The following is a 25,789-nucleotide window of genomic DNA, read 5'->3' on the forward strand; positions in this document are numbered from 1 at the left end:
GAATAATGATTCTGCTAGAGAGAGAGAGATCAGAGTTTTGTCTAGTTCCAGTTTTAACTCTCCATAAAGTAGTGCAGAGGGTTAATCGAGCCGCCTTCCTCGAGACGAACGGATCCCTCGACCCCTCGCAGTCTGGCTTCTGGGCCAACCACAGCACCGAGACCGCCCTGATCGCAGCCACCGATGACATCCGAGCGCTGCTCGACAACGGAGAAACAGCGGCCCTCATCCTCCTCGACCTCTCCGCGGCCTTCGACACTGTCTGCCACCATACCCTAGTACAACGCCTCAGCAACGTCGGAGTCCAGGAGAAGGCACTGGAGTGGATCATCTCCTTCCTCGCCGGAAGGACACAGTGAGTCCGCCTCCCTCCTTTCAGATCTGAAGCCACCGAAGTCATCTGCGGCGTCCCTCAAGGCTCCTCGCTGAGCCCAACCCTCTTCAACGTCTACATGAGCCCCCTCGCAGACATCGCACGCCAGCACAACCTCAACATCATCTCCTATGCCGACGACACCCAGCTGATCCTCTCCCTTACCAATGACCCCATCACCGCCAGAGCCAACCTTCACGAAGGGATGAAAGAGGTAGCCGAATGGATGAAGAACAGCCGCCTGAAACTGAACTCGGACAAGACGGAAGTCCTCATCCTGGGATCCTCATCCACCGCTTGGGACGACTCCTGGTGGCCCCCCGCCCTAGGCAGCGCACCCAAACCAACAGACCACCCACGCAACCTGGGCTTCATCGTGGACTCCTCCCTCTCCATGACCAGACAAGTCAACGCCGTCTCCTCGTCGTGCTTCAACATCCTGCGCATGCTACGTAAGATCTTCCGGTGGATCCCCACCGAGACCAGGAAGACGGTCACCCAGGCCCTCGTCACCAGCCGTCTGGACTACGGCAACTCCCTCTACGCCGGAACCACCGCCAAACTCCAGAAGAGACTCCAGCGGATCCAGAACGCCTCAGCACGACTCATCCTGGACATCCCCCGTCGCAGCCACATCTCCGGACACCTGAGAGACCTGCACTGGCTCCCGGTCAACAAGAGAATCACCTTCCGTCTCCTCACCCACGCACACAAAGCCCTGCACAACCAAGGCCCAGGATACCTCAACAGCCGCCTCAACTTCTACGCTCCCAAATGCCAGCTTCGATCGACCAGCCACGCCCTCGCCACGTCCCCCGCATCCGAAGAGCCATCACAGGGGGACGGTCCTTCTCCTACCTCGCCGCCAAGACATGGAACTCCCTCCCCACCCACCTCCGCCTGACCCAGGACCACCTCGCCTTCAGGAAGCAACTCAAGACCTGGCTGTTCGAGCAGTAGCAGACCCCTCCTCCCCCAGCACCTTGAGACCCTCTGGGTGAGTAGTGCGCTATATAAATGCGATGATTGATTGATTGATTGAATATTCCTGCTGCAAAGAACAGATCTGTATTTTATGTGGCCTGAGCAAGATTGTCACATCATTCACATTGTTTTTCATTCTCTGACCGCGAATTGAGAGAGGTTTTTAAATGCTATTTCTCATATGAAACAAAAATAAGCAGCAGAAGACAGGCTGACTTTAGACCTCTGTCTTTGAAACACACCAAATATGACAAGATAAATACAGAATGAAGAGGTATCTTTATTTATTGAATTAAACTTTCCCGACCCACCAAGAATCTGCACACGACCCACCAACGGGCTGTGACCCACAATTTCGGAAACAATAAGTTAGATGAAAATGTTAATTGTATGTTAATGTTAATGTTAATATTACTTGTAAAGCGCAACATTTATCCCAACAGGGATATCATGGCGCTAAAATGAAACAGAGGAACTTCTAGGAGCCTTGAAACAACACTCCCCCATTATTTCTCTTACTCCCGGGGTCACTAATTTGATGCAACAAAGTATAACTACTGAGCCCAGCAAGGGAGACTGAGTCCTTATAGAATTTCCAAATCCAGTTGAGGAGCCATAGATAATGAGGGGAAAACCATGCTAGGCCCAGGGGTCACTGACGTAACGTCTCAAAAAGTGAGTGGAATTACTTGGTCATCTTAGTGCCAAAAGCAGATGTTACTACGCGATTTAGTATTTATTTTAATCATGTTAACAAAATATTGACGTTTGATACTATACTCAAACCCAAATTGATGAGATAACCAAGTAGCTGGGAGAAACACAGTATATCAAAACTCTTGACCTGTGCAAAGGTTATTGTCAAGTGCCTCTCAACCTGAAGGATAAAGAGAAGACTGCTTTCCCTAGACCAAGTGGGCAGTACCAGATCACTATTTTACTCTTCGGACTACATGGATCACAAGCTACCTCCCAAAGAACGATGATCAATCTGTTATAACCAGATTGAAGCTATGCACCCGCATATATCAATGATATTATATTCCTATTTTTTTTTGGGATGACTTCTTACTCCATTTACTAGTGGAGTTAAGAAAACTGAACAAAGCAGAGTTGAAAGTAAATTTAAAAAAAAAGTAAACTGGCATATAGACAAGTGAAGAATCTAGGATATCTACTTGGAAACAGGTGTATTAAAAAACAAGAGGAAAAAGTTGCTGTGATGGACTTGGCCCTTCGGGTTGGTTCACCCCTGAACTTTTTGCTTTTGATGATGACCTGGCATTCGTGATTTCTGGCTTGGCGCACTTTTTCCCTGTGTCCCAGGGTAAAGTGCGTGCATGTAGTGAGGTTGGCCTGCCCTCCCATAGGAATGCATGGGGAATGTATGTGACCATGTTAGTTCCTGATGCGTGGTGAGTGCAGGCTCGAGTTTGGTATGTGCGGACTCGTGAGGTTGAATGCTGCGCAATGAGGTATGTGGCATGATTGTATCTAGTGTGGAAGTGCACTTCTAGACATTGGTGTGCGTGTGCAGTAAGGGTGCTGGCGTGTAATTGGCTGGAGCTGGCTGGTGAGCCTGGCTCCAGGAGTCTGGATGGGTCTGCCCCAGTGGTGAGGGGAGAGATTAGCATGCTGATGTGAGGGAGGGGTGCAACTGGGACCTGAAAAGGGCTGAGCTTTCCCCACACAATGCTGGCTCCGCCCCCTGTGGTGTGACTGATGATCCTAGCCTCCCTAGTGAATAGGAAGCGTGGCTGAGCACATCAAGAGTGCTCCAAAACCAGCTGCGACTGGTTTCTCCCCCACCCTGCACCCAAGACAAAGGTTTTCACTGTATAAAAAGGGGGTGTGTCCCCTTACAAGTTGTTCTCTTCCTGGATCCTTTTCCTGAGGGGGCCTGCTGCTGGGCGCCAGGAGGATCGCCACTGGGGATTGCCTAGGAGGACCCTGTGAGCTGGCCCCTAGCAGGCCCAGCCTTGCCCCCCACCTTCGAAAAGACTTTTGCTGGACTTTTGTATACTGGACTCTGCCCTAGCGCCTGGGAGCGCTGTACTTTTACTACCTACCAACGCTTGGTTCTGCCTGCCCAGGAACGCTGCTGTTAGCTCCTGCAGCCCAGAGCGGCAAAGCCCTACCTCAAGGGATTCCCCGGCGAGGGTATCCCCCTTTGTGCCCCAAGCAAGTGCCCACCTCGCATTTGTGACGCTCGTGGCATAATTTAGCTAGCGTGGGGGGCGGCCCGCTTTATATATATAAATTTATATTTAAATTAAAGAGGGAGCCTACCCCTCATGTGGCCCAGGTTAATATTTAACTCGAGGGAGCCTACCCCTCGGTTGATTGATCCCCCAGCCTGCAGTGCCTGGAAGGGCCTCCGCGCTGCCAGCGGCGACCGGGAAGTACTGCCTCCAAAAACCTGAAGTCGACGGGAGCCCACCCCGCGCTTTGGTGTTAAGAAGAGTGTTAGAACCTGGGATGTCAGGTCACCTAGGGTAGCCTGGCCTAGGGGTAAGACATGCAATCCTAAAGGCACAAGTGTGAAGGTTGCAGACCACCCAGCAGTAAATCCACGCAATAACACTTAAAAAGGACACTACACCAATTTGTTATGAAAATATGTACTGGTTTATAAAAATAATATCCTCTGCTCTTTAGTTTCAAAATGTACAGTTTAGGCACTTCAGTTTGTCATGGAAGCATTACTATACTCTTAAACTACTAACACATTTTAGCTACCAGCATTTACAGTACCATACATTTAGTCACGCTCCATACCCTTGTCTGGCAGGTAACACTTACACTTCCATAGGCTAGTTTAAATATGACCTGTACTCTACAATTGGTCTCAGAAATAGCAATAATACTTTTAAACTGCTACGCAAGTTATCAATTAATTTCAATAGTTCATTACATTTAAACATGCACCATAACCATGTCTGGTAGGTAACCCTTCTACTTTCATAGGACAGTTAACTATGCATTGCGCTTTACTTTGCTCCTCAGAAACTCTACTCCATCAGAGGGGGGCAAGCTGTCACTAACTGTCAAGAACCAGGGGTTTATTGAGACTTTTATATTCCTTGCACCCCACAGGTAACCAGGCTTCTTGAATCAGTCAGTTTGTAAAAGTTATGCCACTCGTTTTCCAGGCCCTCCACCCTCTTCCTCTCACTCAGTACTGCCCAGTGTGGGGAGGAAGCCAGACGATCAGGAGGCCTAACCAGCTCTCCCTCGCCACCCCTCACTCCACCCTGCTTACTTGTGAGGGTGGCCAGCAGGCGGATCTTCCTCTCACCCTCTGTGCCTCAAGACGCTTCTCCTCCACTGCTCGGCCTCCCCGCCCCCTCACAGAGGAGCGGAGGCCCTTCCAGGAGCAAAACCGAAGCGCTGACACGGTGATACAGCCACACAACAGGGCTGCTCCTCACCGTCAAGGATCTGTCCCTCGGCGCTCGAATCGGTCCCCAGCCACTCGACGAAGCCGCCTCCTCCTCTCAGCTCTCCTCAGCGGCGGACGTCGTCGACTTCCACACACGGGTTCTTCCGCGCATGCGCGGAGGGAAAGTGTCTCCGCACCGGGCCTGCTCGGTCCTAGGCCCCTCCTGCAAGGCAGTCCCCAATTCAGTGGGGGATTAGCGCGCTGGCGCCGGGCATGAGCACTACGCTCTCTCTCTCCTGATTCCACCGGGCGCTGACACAAAGCGCGGTAGGCGCCCCCGGGGTCCCGTTCACGGCGATGGCCTCACAAGACTGCCCAGGCTTAATGGGACCTTCCTCCAATCTCCAACACCTTGTCAGTTAGTAGAGTGTCGGCTCACTGCCAGTCCTGACACAGGTAAGAGGTGCCCAGCGCCACCCAGGCCAAAAGCTTACTTCTTGCCCTCAAAAGGGAGGGGGAATCAAAGGGGTTTCCACAGGATAAAGCCACAGTGCACTTTTTCAGCACTAGAAAACCAGCCCTCCTTACTGGACAGATAACGGGGCACAGGAGTCCTCTTTAGTTCAGTTCCTACCACTGGGCAGAGGACTGCGCTCCACAGCGCCGCAGTCTCCTTCTCCTGTTTACACCCCACTATTTTGAAGCTAGGGGTCAGTCAGGCGCCCAGGGTCTCCCTTAACCTTCCACAGCGGGGACAAGACAAGGATCCCAAAGGAGGAGTAGAGAAGTGGATTAATTAGGCTGCTTCTCAGTCCAGGAGATCAACCCTCTCACTAGTCTCCCCCCACCTTCCAAGATAGCCTGTCCTCCAGCTGACTCTCTCAGGTAGACAAAATGGCTGCCTCGCATTCCGCCTTATATAGGCTGACCCTCAGTGGTCCAGAAAGGACCAGAAGGTTCTGGAACGCCCTATACTAGGCTACGGGCAAGTTCTGAGTTTGACAGTTAGGGCAGTTGGTAGCCACCATTTTGTGGTTCGAACTTTTCCTGTCAGAACAGGCCTCTGGGCCTGAGGTGAAAAACTATGAGGGGAAAAAGAACACCTATCCCCTTGGCCAACACCTAGAAAAAGTTAGTGGACAAAAATTATTAAGGGTATGAGGGGCAAAAAGGGGACAAAATAAATAATAAATTGGAGGGACTACGCAAAAAGCCAGACAGGTCTAACAAGGAGGAAGTCGGCCGGCGAAGGAGAGAGGAGGCAGGGTTTGCGCATTGGCGGTCGAGCCCTGCGCATGTCCCCCCACCGAGAACAGCCGGCCGCAGGACAGGAAGAGTCCAGGAAAGACCGGTGAGTGGGGCCCAGTATTAGTAGTTGCAGAGGGGGGCGTCGAGGCACATTGCCGAAGCCCCCCCACACCCCCAGCGTGCTCTCTCCGTGGGAGGGCACTTGTGATTCAGAGCCTGTCGAGGCTCTTACGATGTTGGGGGCATTGTTCTGAAAGGCCCCGTGGGGGCCCAGGCATATTCCTGGAGCGGCCCTGGAAGGCAGCGGGCCGCTCCCCCCCCTTAAACCCAGCAGCTTCGGGGGCATTCTTTACTCAGAGCCCGGGAGAGGCTCTTGGGCATTTTTTGATTCGGAGTCCCCCGAGCGGGACTCCAACGTGTGGGACAGTTCTTCCGAGCCCTGGGAGGCTCCTGGGGGACATTATTGTTGAAAGCCCACGAGGTTTCCGGGCACATTCTTGATTTAGAGGCATTTCTTAAGAGCCCACAAGAGGCTCAGGTCATTATTGTTTATCTCGAGTCCCCTGAGAGGGACTCAACCATTGGGGGCCACATTCCTTCGAGCCCACGAGGCTCCTGAGCTGTTGCTTGTCTCGAGTCCCCCGAGAGTGACTCCCCTGAAGGCGCCAGTTTGTTTCCGGAGCCCCTGAAGCTCCTAAGGCCCCAGTGTTGATTCTCGAGCCCAGCGAGGCTCACGGGGACACAAGTGTTTTTGGGTGGCCAGAGTCTGCGAGGCCCCCCCGTGTTGGCCACATCATCTCTACAGCTGCCCAGCACTTAGTGGGCAGCTGTTCCGTTTAGGCCCCGGACATTTGGGATAGTCACTGGTTGTGGCCTAATGTGATTTCTGCGCAATTGTTCTTTGCTGCACATCTGAATGTGTTTTTATGCGTCATGTGCTTTTTCCTACACCGCTGAATGTATATTTATGCATCATGTGTTTTTCCCTACACCTCTGAATGTTGTGATGCATCATGTGTAATGTTCCTATGCCTATACCCCTAAATGTATGGTGATACTTAGGTGGTTGTTTTCTCCTAGTACAGGTGTTGCTAGTGAGGTCCTGGTTCCCTGCGTAATATTTTCCTAAGGTGGTTAGGGTTACGTAGGTGGTACGTACCTCTTACCAGTGGTTACTGGTTGTGTGCTTTATTTTCTATTTGGTTCTACAATTGTTCTATGTGCTAAGGGTTATCCATACAAAGTGCTAATTCTACCAAGTGCTAGTTCTAAAAGTGTTTCTTCCTGACAGTGGCGCCCGTGGCCCTGTCCCATGCACCTAATCCCCTGTAAATTCTGCCCGTGTCTATGGCAAATTGTACAGTGTGTATTTATTATCTAATGTGTTTTGTACAATACAAAGGCTATTTTTTATAGAACCTTGTGTGGAGTTTCCTTTGTGGTGGGCCTTGGGTGTTGATGCTGGGGGTGCGTGCACACTTAACTTACATCGCCTCCGAGTTTAGCATTACTACTCATGTCACGTTACCAAGGGGGTGAGCAGGGGTTATCTTGGCATGTAACTCCCTTGCCCTGACTTAAAGTGGGGGTCTCTGACTGACGTTGGCGCAAGCCTTGGCCAGCCAGAGATCCCATTTAGCCAGAGATCCCATTTCTAACATGCTGCTATGCAGAATATACCCTCTCCCAAAACAAGGAAGGACCTGCAAGCCTTTTTAGACTAGTAGTATATTGCAGTGAATTCATTTCCTCTTTTTCCGATTGGGCTTTTCCCTTAACAGATCTACAAAAAATATATCAATACCTACCCGCTCCCGGAGAACCCTTCCTCTGAGGTATGAGAAGCTGTTCAGACTTTCAAAATGATCCTTACCTCTGAGCCAATATTACAGTCACCTAATTTTCAGAAACCCTTTGTGGTACAGACAGATGCTCTTGGGTAGGATATGGGGTAGTACTCTTGCTGAAGGATACAGTGGGAATAAAACTCCAATCCTATCTATCAGAAGGAAGCTTTTCCCTAGAGAACAGCATTATTCAATAGTGCTTAAAATATGCTTGTCAGTAAAATGGCAATTGAATCGCTACGATATTATCTGGAAGGTAAAGAGTTCGAAGTGTACAGACCATGCCCCGTTAGAATGGATGGCTAGGAATAAAACAAATAACTCAAGAGTAATGAGATGGTTTTTAGCCTACAAACTCTTAGGTTTCCAACTCACCACCGAAAAGGAAAAGATCAACATAATGCAGACTTTTTTCTCAAGATATTCCCATACCCTTCCTGAATAGAAGAAATAGACGAAATAAGGGAGGAGAACAGGAATATGGACTCACCAGACGGATGGATTCACCCACACTGGGACCCCCACAGCCGACGTACCTAGAAAACAAAAAGAACAATTTAAAGAAAAAATAAGGAAAACAGAGGACAGACTAAGAAGGGAAGGGGCCAAGTAGAGGAGGGATTTCGAACATGGAAAGTAACAAAAACCTATATCTTGTACAGAAAAGGAGCAAGAGAGAGAGAGAGAGAAGAAGGGAAGGACAGCCACGAGACAGGAGATGCGCAACATAGACATGGAGGAGGACCCAGTCCTGGAAAAGATTAAATGAATGCCTGCTATGAAGATTGGTGGACACTGCAGACAGACACACCAAAGAGTACCACTGTCCCAGAGGGGACCGTCGGTGATGGTGGCTACAGCAGGTGAACATAGAAGAGAGAAGAAGACGAAACATTAGTCGAGGAAAACAAGGAAACTTGCCATCTCCCACTCATTCTCTTGGTCACGCATGCCACTCCCATTATACCATCCTTAAATTCAGACAGAAGTCAAAAAAATCACAATTTTAAAAAACTCAAAAGCCTCCCAGAGTTTATATCCAACCCAGTCACCCACAGTCAGTATTTGTATCGCTTTTATTTAATGAAGTCTACAGTAACTTCTCCAATTTTTCTCAGACTGGAAAGTGACATTTGAGGCTGATTTTGAAGCACTTGGCTGGGATGTTCGTGTGTCAAAAAGGAAATTGTCCATGTTAAAACACAGTTTGGCCATGGAATTCAGGGGACTGAAAAATACGTGTATTGCTCATACATCGGAGAAATGCAAAATGGAATTGGAAGAGGGTGATATTTATAAGAGAGGGCTTTGTGCACTGAAAGAGAACTATGCAAGAAGGTAAATATAGTGGTATAAAGACATAAATGTTGCTTGAGGGCTCAATTGCTAGAACAGAGCATTGAACAATATGTGGGATGTCTAAGGATTATGGCAGCCACCTGTAGATGTAAGCATTTACAGGGTGAAATAGTGAGGGATCAATTAATAAATACAACTTCTAATGTGAAAATTCAGGAAATCTATTGGGTTTATACAAGATACCTTATTTAGAGGAAGCTTTATCTATTGCTAAAAGAAAACAGCATTTTTACTTGAAAGAATTGAATCTAAAAACTTCTCATTTGAAAGACCAAATAAATGTATATAATTGTGACATTTCAGAAGTAAATGTGGTTACGAGAAGGAAGGAAAATCAATTTCAGGGCATTGTAAGTATGTCAGAAGGTAAAGGTAAATCTCGATATTTAGATTTGGCTGTATGGCACACCTTACATCATCAACAAACTGCCCTGCTATGAATGCCAGATGTTTATTGTTACAAGAAGGCGTGTCGTTTTTCTTAAGTGTGTAAAGTTATCAGTAAGGGAGAAATACAGCGTATTTAAGTCTAATAAGAGTGTGCAGTTAATTGTAGATGTTAACAGGGAGGAGGAACAAGTATTAGTGATTGTTGATTTTCAGATCAACCCCATCTAAAAAGTCTGAGATAAATGTGATTGTTGTGGAACCTTTCAACCTACCGAAGTGTAAAGTTAATGCCATTTTAGCATTTGGCATGAGGGCTGATTCCTGTTCTCCCTATACAATAATTGAATGGAAAATATACAAAAAAACAGAACATATCGTTAATGAAGTCTAATGTATCTCTAGTAGGATACTGTGGGCACAATGTGTGGTGTTAATTTACTCGTGATGGGTTATTTTGAATTCACTTTGAAATTCAAGGGAATAATGACCACTTGTAAAGTGTATATGGTCAGGAAGGCAAGTGTGTTACTTGGGTGGAGACAGCAGAAGAACTTAATGATTTCCTTGGATCCTAAGCATCCTGTTCAAGTTGTTGTGATGAATGTGGATGTGCAGAAAGTGAAATTCTTAATAGAAGAAGTCTTCCAGGAGAATATGGGTAGGTTTAATGGGTTCACACTTCACAATGTTTCGCAACAAGGTTATTTACCAAAGTTGCATGAGGGAAGGAATATCACTTTTTATATAGAGTCCCTTAAGAGTGAATTGTGCAGTTATGCGATAAAAGGGTGATTGAACCGAAAGAATCCACCGAGTGGCTGAGTGCAATTGTTTTAGTGCAGAGGGCAAATTGCAAAATATAGATTTATCTAAAGTATATCATCAGTGGTACTACATCCTGATTGCAGGCATCTTTCATCACATCAAACTACGCATTCTGATATCGAAGAATGCCATTTGGTTTGGCATCAGCTTCGACTGTATTTCAGTTTGTGATGGAAAATGTTATGTTGGGTCTTGATTGTCTGGTGCTGAGGGAAAACTTCATGCTAGGCAACAATTACAGCGCCCGATGTAAATTCCAAATAACTTGATGTTAGATTTTAATGAACCCAGGGAGCTCATAATCAGGCATAGGAGATGTGCAAAGTGCTATTTTGATGTCAAAGACTACTGCGCAGCTGTCTGGTTGCAAAGACATGTTGGGGACATGCTGAAAGCTTACCTAGAAATGCCTTCCACCAATTGCTTACCATTGCCTTTGCCTTTTGTCACTCAAATGTGCTTGCTTTCTATTTGCTGGTTTTCTTTTCTTTAGGTTTTAGCATGTCCAGCCTGTTTCAGTCGATCACATGGAGCATAGCCTCTTTATCACCTCTCTGATTAGCTCCTTCTACACAGCTGCCAAGGTTTCAGATTGCTTTTTATGACATTTTCATAATTTCAATATAATTATGAGTGACATTTCAACAAATATGAGGGACACTTTTTCGCAAGCAAAATCAAGCAATAAAGATGAGGGAAGCATCTAAGAAGATCTTAAAATTACTGTAAAGAACCAGAAATTAACGGGCACTAATCTTGTACTTGCGAGCCGCAGCAGGCAGCAGCACAGGCATTGGCAAGGCTCAGGAGAGTGAGGCGCACACATTACAGCCAGCCAGTACGCTGTTTATTTCAAAGACAGTACTGCATAGTCAACCCTAATAAAAATGATTACTGAGGAGTGCCTTGCAGCTGAGCGGTATCAGCCATGGTCGGAGTGCACCATCTGCCCCACGCCAAAGCTCCAGATCACACCAGCAGGCTGCAGCTGTCACAGAGGTACTACAAACACCAGGCTCTTAAGTGACATTTATTTATTTTATTTTATTTAAACGGTTTTATATAGCGCTGCTGGACCCAAGAGTATCAGAGCGCTTTACAAGTTAGGTAAACATATTAAGATACAATTAACAATGTGCAGAAAATTCACAATAGATAAAACACTGCAATAGATGAGTGAAGGGGACAAAGAAACAGAGAGATAATTAAGGGGATGATGAATGTTGAAATTAAAGAGAGAGAAGGGGGTGTAGGGAAGGGGTGTGAGAATATGAAAAGAGGGGGGTGGGTAGGTGAGTGAGCAAGAGAAGAGAAAGAGTGAACAGGGTCAGAATCAGAAACATTAGGTACCCCAATATTTGTTGAGGAGAAGTACTTTGAGTCTTTTTTTGAAGAGAGGGTAAGAGGGGTTGCAGCGCAGTTCCTTGGGGAGAGGGTTCCAAATTGTAAGAACTTTACCAGAGAATGCACGGGATTGGGTCTTTTTGCATTTTAGTCTAGGAGGGATCAGTACAAGGGAGTTAGTGCTCTTCAGGGACCTGGAGCACCCTGCTTTATGTAGTTTGGCTGAAAGGTAAGAGGGGTGTTTTGGTGAAGAGCTTTATGAGTGATACAAGCAATCTTGTAGGTGGATCGTCCTTCTAGTGGGAGCCAATTGAGATTTTTGAGGACGGTAGAGATGTGGTCAAATCTTTTACAGTCAGAAATAAGTCTGGCAGCTAGGTTGAGAACAGATTTAATCGGTGCGAGGTGGATTTTAGGGGTGCCAGTCGGTGTGGCGTTACCATAGTCAATCCTGGAAAGGACAAGAGATTGGACAACGATTTTGAAACCGTCAGCTGGAATAAAAGGTTTAATTTTTTTGAGGTGGTGAAGGGTGAATAGAGCACTTTTGGCTGCATTTTTAATGTGGGGGATGAGAGTAAGATTCTGATCGATGCTGATGCCTAGGGATTTGACAGAATTAGAGATGGAGAGGGAGCAATTAAGTGCTTTGATATAATTAATCCAGAGTTGAATGGGGAGGGAATTGTTTTTGGGAGTGAAAAGAATTATTTAAGTTTTTTTAGGAGTCAGTTTGAGATGATTAAGATGGAACAAGGCTTGGACTCTAAACAGGGTATCATTGAGATGAAGGATGTCATTGTGGGATTTGATCTTGTAGTATAGTTGAGTATCGTCGGCATAGAGGTGGTAACTGATTTTAGCTTGTTTGAGAATGAGGGTGAGTGGTTCCATGAAAAGATTGAATATGGTTGGGGAGAGGATAGACCCTTGAGGGACACCGAGTGAGACATGTTGAGGTTTAGAGAGGCATTGACTGCATTGACTTTGTTGTGATCTATTTTGAAGGAACAAGGAGAACCATTTGAGTACAGTGCCTTCAAAACCAAAGCAATCTTTGAGAGTGTTAAGAAGGGTGGGATGGTGGACAGTATCAAATGCAGCTGAGAGGTCAAGGAGGATTTGTAGTGTGGATTCACCTTTGTCTAAAGAGCGATGAATGTCATCAGTAATGTTCAGCATAGCAGTTTCGGTACTGCATCCCTTTCTAAAACTGGATTGGAAAACGTCAAGAAGATTGAAGGATACGATATGGTTATCTAATTAAGACAGGACACATTTATCAAGGGCTTTAGAGAGGAAGGGAAGATTAGAGATAGGGCGAAGATTGTTAAGGTCATTAGGGTCAGCAGAAGTGTTTTTAAGAATGGGGGAGATTTGACCTAGTTGAAGGGAGGCAGGAACACAGCCAGTGGAAAAGGAGGAGTTGATGATATCAGTCCAAATTGGGGCAATGATGTATTTGAGTTCTTGAACCAAATGGGCGGGAAGAGGATCTTTGGAGTGTGAGGATGGTTTGAGTTTAGAAATGATGTTGATGATAGTGGTTTCTGATACTGGACTAAATTCACTCCATGAGGCATTGTTTTTAGCAAGGTGACAGGTAGGGGAGGAGTCAAGATGGGGGAGAGCAGGGAGGGGTTGAGAGGGATCGAGATGTGGGGAAAAGAGGTCAAAAGTGGGTTAGGAATGTTGGGGAGGGTGTGTTGGTTGAGGGGGGTTTGGAGAGAGAGAGGTGGAAAGAGAAGGATAGTTCGATCTTGTTGACTTTATTCATAAAGAAGCTGGCAATTTCTTTGCATTTTTCCACAGAGGCTACTAATTTAGGAGGGCCAGAGGAAGTTTCTAGCCTGGTCAAGTTGTGACCATAGAAAGGAGGCCTTTTCGTTGAAGATATGTTTTTTGTATTGGGCTCTGGTATTTCTAAGGAGAGCCAGGTCATCATAGGTGGGATGACTCCTCCAAGCACGTTCTGATTGTCTGAGGGCCCATCTTTCATTATTTAGATCAGAATTAAACCAGGACTTGGGCGGGATGTTTTTTTGCTTTTTGAGTTTGATTGGGGCAATTAGGTCGAGGGCTTCAAGAATAGAATTATTGTAATAATCGGTTAGGTCGTTGGTGCTGTGAGAGGGAGGGGGGAGAAGTAAGCGAGTTTTAATTGTGGATTCCAATTCGCCAGGTGGAATAAGGTGAAGGTTGCAGGCAGGTTTCATAGGTAAGGTGTTGGTAGGGGCGGGGCAAGTAATGGAGCTATTCAAGGTGAAAAGGATAAGGTGATGATCAGACCAGTCTACAGGAAGGATATTAGAGAGAGAGGCTAGATCCTTGCTCGTCAAAATAGCATCGAGGGTGGCACCTTTGGTGTGAGTAGGGGAATGGCAGAGTTGGGTCAGGTAAGTGATGTCCAAGGCGTCTTTAAGTAGGATGACAGCAGGGTCATCCTTTTTGTTCCAGTGGATGTTGTAATCACCAAGGAAGAGATTATTGGAGTGGGAGAGCGATGCTTGAATAATAAGGTCAGACATCTCTTCAGTAAAGGAGAGACAATTTCCAGGGGGGTGGTAAATAGTGTGCAGCCGAATGGAGGGAGAGCCAGGAATAGTGAGATTGGCGCAAGGGTATTCAAAGTATGAAGGGTCTTAGAGGTGGATAGGTGAGATGTTATGTTCATCTTTAAAGATTAGGGCAATGCCTCCTCCTATTTGATCGATTCTTTCTTTCTAAATGATAGAATAGCCTGGGGGAATGAGCAAGTCGAGGATAGGAGTGGAGTGGGCGTTGAGCCAAGTTTCAGTTAGGAATGCGATGTCTATGTTTTCACTGAGAATGGTTTCCACAATCTCAGTTGCGTGCAGTTTATCAACAGGCAACGGCCGCTCTGAAAGTTGGCCAGCACCATTACCACAGAGCTGCCCCTCATTACCATAACCAGGTATCGAGTCGATGCTAGGGGCTGGACTCACTCCGCTCGGCAGGCTTGAACAGATGCTCTTGGGAGGCTGCACGCACTGGTGACTGCTCCCCAGGGCTCAGTTTATGTGTAGGCCGCATCCACCTGCGACAGAATCGTGTGCAGAGGGTGTGCCCGGGCAGTCCTATGCCCAAGGGAAGCATAGAAGCGGGGACTATGGGTGGAGAGTGGGCGAGTGTAGGGGTTTCTCTGGTGTTTTTGGAGGGCGTGGGGACAGATTCCAGGGGCAGCAAGGCATTTGCGGGGCTAGGTGCTTAGTGCAGACCCCTTCACCCCCTGTGTCGCCCATTACCTGCTGAGTGTGTGCAAGGTGACGTGTGGATAATCCCTAATTTGTTCTTCTGGCCTGCTCTGTGAGGTTGCAATACTAAAACAACATGGAAAGCTACTGGCCCACGTGAGGCGAGATTACGGTTCATGGTGGGGCTGTGGGTTCCCTTACCTACCGCCAGTGTAGTCTCACTCTTTCCCTCCTGAACGCTGCTGTCTTCAGACTCGGCCGTAGCCGCGCTCCTCCAGGAGTCGAGTTGGCGACTACTCCCTGGCCTCGCCACAGCATGAGGCTGCCGGGCTGCAGCTCAGCGCTGCCTGTAAGACCCCACCACTCCACCGGCGATTCGGACTGGGACGGGACCCGCAGCGGATCCACAGTCAACATACTGTCACATTACTCAGGCTGATAGACAAACTTGAGTCTGCCACGTTGCCCGCTCGCACCAGCCGGCTCGCCAATGTGTGAAGAGAGCGAGCCTCTCGGGAGAAGCCTTTGGCCATATTTTCAACAGTGACAGTGATATGCCATCACATCACGAGAGTCATACAGTGACTTTTTGGGAAAACATGGGGACCCCTACTAAGCAAATAAAGTTGCTATACGTAGGGATAGAAGACTAATTAGGTAAAACAGCAATAGCAAACATGTATTTTCAATTAAGAATGCATATATATTCTAGGTGCAAATACGGATAGTCCACAACATAATATGGAAAAATATATATTTATTTTATTTTATTTTATTTTTTATATTGATTCATGATATAGCTCATTCTTTTCTTTTTCAACTGTGTAAATTCAATTAATATGTAACATTATACATGTATATCCACATTTTATATTCACAAATTATATACATGTCTATTCGGCTCAAATCAGAGAAATATGATGAATAATAAGCAATCATTTTATGAAAACAACGGATAATTGGATGACTGGATGGCGGCAAGCGGCAGAAAAGGAACTATGTGTGTTTCGGCACTGCTGCCTTCATCAGGAAACTGTCTATTTGCACAACTATTCAATGAAAAAGAAATAGAAAATACAAAGCAACAAATTATTCATTTACACAAACAATAGAAGCACCTAGATCATTTACTGTGTATACTATTTACATTGTTAATACAAAACTATAGAGGGAGGGCCTAAGGGGATATTTAAGGACCTGCAATGCTACAACCGCCAACGAATACAGTTAGATACACAAAATGTAGCAGTGGGTCACACAAACGGCAAGAACTAACTACGTGTCTGGAAACAAAAGATAAACAACATATATAAGTGATAAACCTATATTGTAACTGAATGTTATAACATGGACTGTTACCATGAGGCGCAGGGTCAGACTGATTTGTATATGGCCATGTCAGAAATGGGGTGGCAGAGTGGGCTAAAGAACGGTGATGGATTAAACCCAGATCTGTTGACAGGGTGTGAGTGTTTGATTGGTTCAGATGCTCCGTCCATCACCACCCGCTTTTGTACCACTTTGTTCGCCATAAGTTGGCAGGGTATGCTCAGACGTGAGTCCCTTGCTCACTTTGCCACTGGATTCAAGCAAGCCGGGCTGAAGACGGCTGAAATGCCAGAAACCGGTCCTCGGAAGCTTGTTTCCGGTCCAGGGAAGGCATGGCTTGACAGTTCGGCTGGACTGTTCCCATGAGGCACAGGGTCAGACTAATTTGCATATGGCCATGTCTGAACTGGGGTGGCAGAGTGGGCTAAAGAACGGTGATGGATTAAACCCAGATCTGTTGACTGGGTGTGATTGTTTGATTGGTTCAGATGCTCCGTCTATCACCACCCCCTTTTGTACCACTTTAAAGTTTTTTAAGCTGGTAAGGAAATGTGTTCCTCTAGCAGGAAAGAACGCACCGAAGCACATGTTTTTATTTCCTTGGGAAATCTACCAATTCTTTGCACTGATTAACAGTTCGATTACGTTTTCTACTGGGATACCTTTCTGTTGGATGCCTACATAATATTGAGTAGACACGCCAGTGCTCTCTTGGAAAGCACTTTCCACTATGTACAACTCTTTAACGAAAGTTGGATAACTTGGTTACTTTAATTTATTGCTTGGAAATTGAGTATGCTGAGTCTTCCTCTTGTATATTTAATACAATAATCGCAAAGATGCATATTGTTTCATTGTCATAATGCTACCTTCTTTCCCAATACACCCGACGTTGCACATGGGCTTTTTTGTAAGAAAAATCGAATAAAAAAATCTATCTTACCTTGGCTTTGGATCCATCATGTAAGGGAGACCATGTACTGGTTTTTGGCTAAGAACAACAATGTTCTTCTTAATAAATCTCACACAAATTAGTTTATTGGGAACCCTATATGAAATAGAATGTTTTAGGCCGCTAGTGAGGGAACCTGCAGTAATCAGCAGCTGCCCAGGAGTCACATTTGCCTCTTGTCCCTATGCCTGTTTATACTGCTATGGGGTGGAATTCTTCTGGCACGGATTAGCAGACTAGGCAATATCATGTGGTCATGGTCATAAAAGAATAAAAGTTAAAGATAATGTTTTCACTGGACTTATTGGGTGAATAAATGCATAGTCGTGTTAATAGCCCTCGTTTTTTTGTAACAGAGAGCTTTACTTAATAATTGTTATATTGTGAAAATAGCAACAACAATTGATAACTTTATTTCGGTCTTAGACCATAAAAGTGCACATAAAATACATACAAGCACGAAATATTAAAACAATAAATAATCATCATATGTTAAGAAGAAAATTAAACAATGAGTTATCAACAGCTGGAAAATAGAAGATGTCATATTTTCTATAGTTAGGTTTAAAAAGTTTGTCTTCTACGCCACATACGGGATACGGCAAACACAATAGGGGGATGGGTATTATAGGTTAGTATCCTGCATGCCTGATTAAAATTCAGGAGTCTGAGGTTCTTGCAAATTAGAGTCAGCCAACAGTTTCTAATTGTAGAATAGGCAGGACAAAAAAACAGTACATGTGGTACATTTTCGATTTTAAAATCACATGCAGGGCAAGCTTCATTGTTAGAATTTAACCATTTACATGTAAATGACCTAATAGGTAAAGTTCCATGCCTTAGCTGAAGGTACAACTTTCTAGCAAGCAGAGGTTCAATTTTAGATTCCGATTTAACTAAGAGGAACACTGACGTTAGCCTACCCATGGTTGCAGAGCTCTGTAATGTTAGAAAATTCTGCCTCCGAATCTGAGTATGGAGTTCCCTTTCTGATATCCCAGGGCAATAGGTCTCGGGTGTTTCCCAAAGTTCCGGAAGGCCTATCCGGGTACTAACAGCCCTTATGTGCTGCAGCCATAGGATCTTTTTCATTTAAGGGAGGTCCAAACCTCAGATAATTCTGCTCTGTAGTCGGCCAGTTCTGGGACTGACCAGAACCTCTTCCAATACATGATTGGCCTTGCACTTGTAATCTCCTCTATAGGCTCCATCCCAAGGTCTAGTCTAAGAGGGATCAATGGAGTACTTGCCGGTAATCCGACTAGATTCCTCATGAAGCTTTGTTCCACCCTTTTGAGGTTCAATATCTGTTTATGCCCCCAAAGTTCGGCACCATAAATTGCAGCAGTTCTGGCCTGATGACAATATATTTCCAGAGCCGGAGACACCGGCTTAAAGACTGACCCCCTAAATACTTTACTTATGCCCCCTGCTATCTGTGATAATTTGAGTGCTGACTTGGCAATCTGCGTGTTCCACTCAAGGCTCTCTGTCAGGGTAAAACCCAAATATAAAAAAGTCTTGACCCTCTCGAGGGAAATACGGTTTAAGACCGGGTTTGGGCGTGTCCGCTTCGGGGGATTGAGAATCATGAACTTTGTTTTTTCCAAGTTGATTTCCAATCCCCGCAGCGCACAAAACGCTGCAAATCCGTTGAGTGTTTTTTGAATGCCTGTTGATGTTCTAGACAACAGGAGAGTCTCGTCTGCGAACATCAGAGCGGGCACTCTCCCTGTGGCCAGTTTTGGGGCATCGTTGTCCACCACACCATTCGGATAATGTGGGCGCCATGAGACTGCGTTTCAAGCCTCGTTGTGAATGCCGAAACCTTTATTATTTAAATCCTGCTTCTCATGCCTATAGGGGTGAAATCTGCAGTTCCCCTACCGAAGATGTTGCAATGGACAGGTCGAGGCGGGCACACCCTGACCCTTAATGGAACACACTGGTTGTCATCTCCATGTATGTTGACCCTTCCTATGTCATTGAATCCTTTGTAATGTGAATGGTGTCTGATCCCCAATTGGGACCCCAATACCAATTCTTGACGGACTTTCATATACATCCATAATCTGTATTAATGATGCATTCCTTTTTACTGTACTATTGTGTGGTCAATGTGTTCTGATTTATTATTTTGTTTTCCTTAATAAAATGTTATTTAAAAAAAAAAATGAATTCTACACTAAAAAGTGTGGGCTTTGTATTGCAAGTTCCCAATGAAGTAAGTAAAGTAAGTAAGTAATATGCATATAGAGCGCACGAAAACAGAAGCGTCTTGGTGCTATAACAGGACACCAGTTTAGCACAGGAGGAGTACCTTCATTCTGCCTAATAAATAGCCATGTCTTCAGCAGCTTCCGGAATCGTGGTCTGGATGGTTGAAGTTTGATCTCGTCTGGTAATTCATTCCATAATCTGAACGCACGATATGACAGACTCCTATCCCCCCATCTTGCTCTTTGTATTCTGGGTACCTGGACTAGACCTTTGTTAGCTGACCTAAGATAGCGCCTGGGAGTGTACTGCTGAAATAATTTCTGTAAATCAGTTGCTCCTCCACCAAACTGGGTTTTATGTACCAAACACAAAGCTTTAAACTTGATTCACTGTTGCACCTGCAACCAGTGAAGAGATTTAATGCTGCCAGATATATGGTAAAACTTTGGAATGTTTAACAACATTCTCGCTGCATATAAAGGGCATTACAATAGTCAATCCTTGAGAGAATCAAAGCGACCACAACCAATATCCGTAGTTCTGCAGGGATAAAAGGAAAGATCTTCCGTAGTACTTTTAGCTGGAAGAAGCAAACAGATGTGACCTGGTTAATTTGGGCAAGGAAACTAAGTTGGTCCTTGTTAGACCTGTCTGACTTTTTGCGTAGTCCCTCCAATTTATTATTTATTTTGTCCCCTTTTTGCCCCTCATGCCTTTATTTATTTTTGTGTCCACTAGATTTTTCAAGGTGTTGGTCTAGGGGATAGGTGCTTTTTCACCCTCATAGTTTTTCACCTCAGGCCTAGAGGCCTTTCCTGACAGGAATTCACTGGGAGTCACAAAATGGTGGCTACCAACTGCCCCAACTGTCATACCTGGAACCTGTCCCATAGGATAGAGTAGGGCATTCCAGAACATTCTGGTCCCTTCTGGACCTCTGAGGGTCAGCCTATAAAAGGCGGAATGCTGGTCAGCCATTTTGTCTTGCCAGTGAAGAACAGCTAGAGTGAAGGCTGAGGTCTGGTAGGGGTAGGGTCCTGAAGGGTGGTCTGCTCTACAAGGGTTGCCCTCTGTCTAGGTACTTCCCCCCATTCCTGTTGTCTTAGCCGAGTTAGTTTTGTCCTGCTGACCCTGGACAGTAAGGTGCCTCCAGTCAGGTGAAGGGGTTAATCCCAGTGAGCTGTGGAGCTGCAAAGGTCCCTGCGCTGAGAATAGAACTGGGTGCTCTTCCCTATCATTTGCCCCTGTCCAGTACGGAGAGCTAACAGGTCTGTGAGGAGGATAAAGAACTGGGAGCTTTTATATGTGGAGATCCAACTCTACTTCCCATCTCCAGGGGTGATAAAGCAGGTTCTTGTCCTGCGTGTAGTTGAAACCCTTTCCCCCCCCTTACCGGTGACTGGACCTGCCGAGTGAGGCCGAGTGGGGTGAGAGGGTAAATTGAAGATCTACTGCTGCCCTAATTCTGCCGCGAGCAGGCTCCTCTGGGGCGCCGATCGCGCTTCTGAGACAGCGCTGTCTGAGGAAGAGAGAGGAGGGACTAGGGGTATTGTGGCCGGCGCCACTGCGCATACTCCAGGCTGTCCTGCTAATCCTTCCCAGGAGGGGCCTAGGGTCGAGCAGGCCCATTGCGGAGCCACTATCGGCGCCAAGCAGGCAGAGCAGACTCGGGAGGCTGTCCGCTACTCCCCGCGCATGCGCGATTGCGCCTTCGTGGGTGAAAGAACCCTGTCAGCAGTCGGCGAGGGAACCCATCTGGGAGCAGCCGCCGGGCACCGAGCTTCCCGCTCAAGCGCGGAAAGCTACCTCAAAGAGGGCCCCTGCTTCCCTAAGGAGAGAGGGAGCGGGGCGGCCCGGTTTACCAAAAGAAGAGCACTTCGGGAGGAGAGGTGCAACCAGTGTGTCTTCTTCCCCTGCCTCCGCGCTAACGAGGCGGGAGGTCGAGAAGCCACCATATCGAGTGGAGGAATCTGGAGCCTTTTGTCTGTCTCCTCCAAGCAACGGAGACACCGGCCGGAGGGCCCCCCCACAAAACGAAGTAAGGAGAGGTTGAGCAGGGGGAAGTCAGAGATTTTTAAGTGTCTCTCAGAGGAGCAGAGACTTCCGGTTGACTAAACCAGGATCGGGCTAGTGCTGGGGAGTGCCCATCTGGTTTCTGGAAAGTAACACTTGGAAATATAACTTTGAATGTAGGATGTTCTCTCTTATGTGAACCAATAACTTTATTCAAACGCCACTTGTGTTAGCTCTGGTGGAAAACCTAGCTGAAAGGAACTAGAAGTGAGGGAGGCTAGTCAATTCTTCTGAGATCTAAGGTGGGGAGAGAGTCAAGGTATAAGCATTTCAGAGAAGTCAAAGCCAGTAAATTTGGGAGTCTAATGTAATGTACTGTTGATGCTGAGTATTGATATGATTTAGCAACTTTAAGAGTATTGTGATTATTGTCTTGACAAACTGTAGTGTACTAAGCTGTGATTCCTAAAAACAAGAGAGCAAAGATTATTTTTATAAACAAGCTCGTATTTTTCCAAACTTTGGTGTAGCGTCCTTTTTGAGTGAAATTGCATTGGTTTACTGCTGGGTGGTTTGCAACCTTTACACATGTGCCTCTAGTGATTGTGTCTTACCCTAGGCCAGGCTACCCTAGGTGACCTGACATATTTAGGTTCCAACAAGTTGGTGTCTAGCGGTGGGATCCTGACTGTGGTTGCAGCTACTCAGTAGTAATTGAACGTAATTCACTAGCCTACACCAGGAGTTTTCTCCTAGCGGCCCTCCTAATTTTACTTTTGTTTTTCCAAATTTGTTCCTGGTGGTGGGGTGGAGGTGGCTTTAGGTTGCCCTTGCAACTCTAATTTCCTTGTGTGTATAACTTGGTATTGCCTATCTCAAAATGGAGTTTGCACTAGAAAAACTAGACACCTATTCTGTGGCTCAGCTGAAAGATTTCTGCCAACAAATGGGGGTATTTTTTAAGCATGGTGCCAGGAAGGGGGAACTCCAAACCAGTCTAAGGGCTTGGGTGGAAGCACACAAAGAAGGGAAGGAGGAGGATGAAGGGACAGACCGGGACACGGTTGTGGAGATAGAAGGCTTATTCCACTCAGAGGGGGAAAACCTACTCCCAGGACCAGTATCCTACTCCCGGAGGGGCAGTAGTGTCTCCTGTGGAAGCCTGGCTGAAGCTGAGCTCACTGACAGGAGGGAAATGAGACAATTAAAATGGGAGTTGGCTAAGCTGGAGCAGGAGAAGGAGGAGCGGAGGATGGCCCATGAGTTCAGGTTGAAAGAATTAGAACTCCAGAACCTGCGACGGGGGTCCTCTCCTGTAATGAATGGTGGCAGCGAATCCAAAGAAACAGCCAGGGAGTCCAGACCCTATTTGCCAAAAGACCTTATAGCTAGCTTTAGTCAGGGGGGTGACATAGCCAAGTGGTTGGCTGCCTATGAGGTCTGTTTCAAAATTTGAGAGAGATCCCCTTACAACCAGGGGAATAGGGTACTTTAACAGTAAGACAAAAAGTTATTTCCCTTGGTGAGCCGATCTGTTTCTCAAGAAAACCCACAAATAGGTAACTTGGCCAGTCTAGTTGTTAGACCCACTACGGCAAATCCTAAACTAATACACTTAAACAGTAATGTAATTAATTTTTTATTTTAAAAAAAGGATATTCATGCATATGAAAATACAATTGATTAATTAAAATAACGCTCACTAAGAGCCAAGAATAAAAGTATGCACACAAATTAATTAAAAAAACCTTCTATACACATGCATTACATAAATAATAAAATTTAACAGTTAAGATGCTCAAAAGATATAGAAAAGGAAGGAAGAAGAAAAGAGAGACATATACAGGACATAAAAATTGTCAATTGGTGTTGCACGTTTATGGGATTTCAATAGGACACAATCCTGACAACATGTACTCGTAAATGAACAGGCTGGGTCTTTTCTTCCCGTGATCGTGCTGTAGGGCGTCGACGCGTTTCGATGGTCTTGCAAATAGTTTACCATCTTTATCAAGACTATACTGATAAGTCTCTCCCTCCTATGTGGCACTGGTTGGTTGCCCGTAGTCTAGAATTCCTGTAGGTAAACATATTGCCATCAGTAACTCACAATTAGTTAATTAACTTTTTGTCTTACTGCCTATGAGGTCTCCCTAAGAGCCCATGGGGTGCAGGAGAAGCACTGGGGGGGGGGTTTGTATAAGTACATGCCTCCTGCTGGTCGGGACACCTTGCTGGCCCTGGAACCAGAGGAGCAAACCAACTACCCCACCATGAAGCTAGCATTGGTAAGGAGGTTTGGGCTTACCCCTGAGAAATATCGCCAGAAGTTCAGGGGGAGCCATAAGTTAAGCACCCAGAACTGGGTGGACTTCCTTGATTACGCAAGAAAGGCCTTGGAGGGCTGGGTCAAGGGCAGTGAGGTGAAGGATTATGAGGGGTTGTATGATCTATTTTTGAAAGAGCACCTCCTCGAGAAATGCTTTCCCGAGCTGCGCCAACACCTGGTGGACAGCAAGCTGACCAATCCCCGGAAGCTTGCAGAGGAGGCGGACATCTGGGCAAGTACCCGGGTGTCCTCAAAGGGGACTGGAGGGGATTCCCAAAAGGCCGGACAGGGCGCCCCCCAGAAGAAGGAGGGGGGAGATAAAAAGAGGGAGTTCTCTAAAGGTCCCCAAAACAATTTCCAAGGAAAGGGAACAGGTTTCACCCCTAAGGCAAACCCGCCCAGAAACCCTAATCCTGGCCAAAGCCAGCAGCCAAGGGTTCTCCATTGTTTTGAGTGTGGTGGTGTTGGTCATTATAAGGGAGATGTCAGATGCCCAAAGAGACCACCCCCTCCCACCGGAGGAAAACCACCGGGAGTGGCTAGTGTAGCGCTCGGGGAGGAGTTGCCCTTAGATAAGGGGGGTGAGTGGGCGGGTGTCACCTTAGTGTCCCTGGGAGAACGGGAGATGGTTCCTAAGATCCAGGTGCCCCCAAATACTGCAAAGTATGGGCAATGGGTCACCATCAATGGCCAGAGAGGGGAGGCTCTGAGAGATACAGGAGCCAGTATGACTATGGTGAGAAGTCAACTGGTGTCTCCAGAGCAGGTGGTTCCCCATGTACTCCACCCCGCCGCGATGGCTGACGGCAGAATGGGCCACTATCCAGTGGCTGAGGTTCCCTTTGAGTGGGAGGGGGTTGCAGGTTCACTTCGAGTTACCGTAAGCCCTGCCGTGCCAGTTGATTGTCTGCTGGGGAATGACATGGAGCACAACGCTTGGAGAGAGGTGGAATACCGGACGCACACTGCGATGCTGGGTACATCTGACTGGGCCTGTGTGAGCACACGGTCTGCGACTGCCCGGAGAGGGAGTTCACCTGGGTGGAGCCTGGAACAATGGCCCAACCCGCTGCCAAAAAGGGACAGACCCGAAGACAGGAAGAGCCTGCTTCGACTTCCACACCCCATGTGACAGATCGGCCACCTGCGGTGGTGGACCAGGAGTCCGTGGAGGGGGAAGTAGACTCTCTGGAGGATTTACCCATCCCTGCTGAGTGGCATGTGGAGGGAGGACCTACCAGAGAGGAATTCTGTAAGGGGCAGAGGGAGTGCCCTACCCTTGAGGGACTGAGGCGACAGGCTGAAGCCCAGGCAGCAGGTGATGTTACGGGACACTACCATATTTACTGGGAGGATGGACTCCTCTACTGTGAACCCAAGGTACCCTTACCTGGTTCATCAAGGGCCTTGGTAGTCCCGCAACAATACCGAGCCTTTCTGCTGGAATTGGCTCATGCTATACCCTTGGCAGGACACTTAGGTCAGGACAAGACCTTTGCTCGGCTTGTCCTCCACTTTTACTGGCCTCAGATGAAAGTGGCGTCCAACACTTACTGTCGGACATGTGTATCCTGCCAGGCCAGTGGGAAAACAGGGGTAAAGCTGAAGGCTCCCCTGGAACCACTTCCAATCGTTAGCACCCCCTTTGAAAGGGTGGGAATCGACATAGTAGGGCCTTTAGATCCATCAACCACAGCTGGTCACAGGTTCATCCTGGTTCTGGTGGATCATGCCACACGGTACCCAGAGGCAATTCCTCTGAGGACAGTCACTGCACCTGTGGTGGCTAGAGCCCTAATGGGGATATTTACCCGAGTGGGTTTCCCCAAAGAAGTTGTGTCTAACAGGGGGACCAACTTTATGTCAGCTTACATGCGGGCAATGTGGAAGGAGTGTGGAGTGACCTACCGGTTCACCACTCCCTATCACCCCCAGTCGAATGGACTGGTTGAGAGGTTCAACAAGACCTTGAAGGGCAT

The sequence above is a fragment of the Lissotriton vulgaris genome, chromosome 6 (assembly GCF_964263255.1).
Source record: "Lissotriton vulgaris chromosome 6, aLisVul1.2, whole genome shotgun sequence".
Classification (NCBI taxonomy): Eukaryota; Metazoa; Chordata; class Amphibia; order Caudata; family Salamandridae; genus Lissotriton; species Lissotriton vulgaris.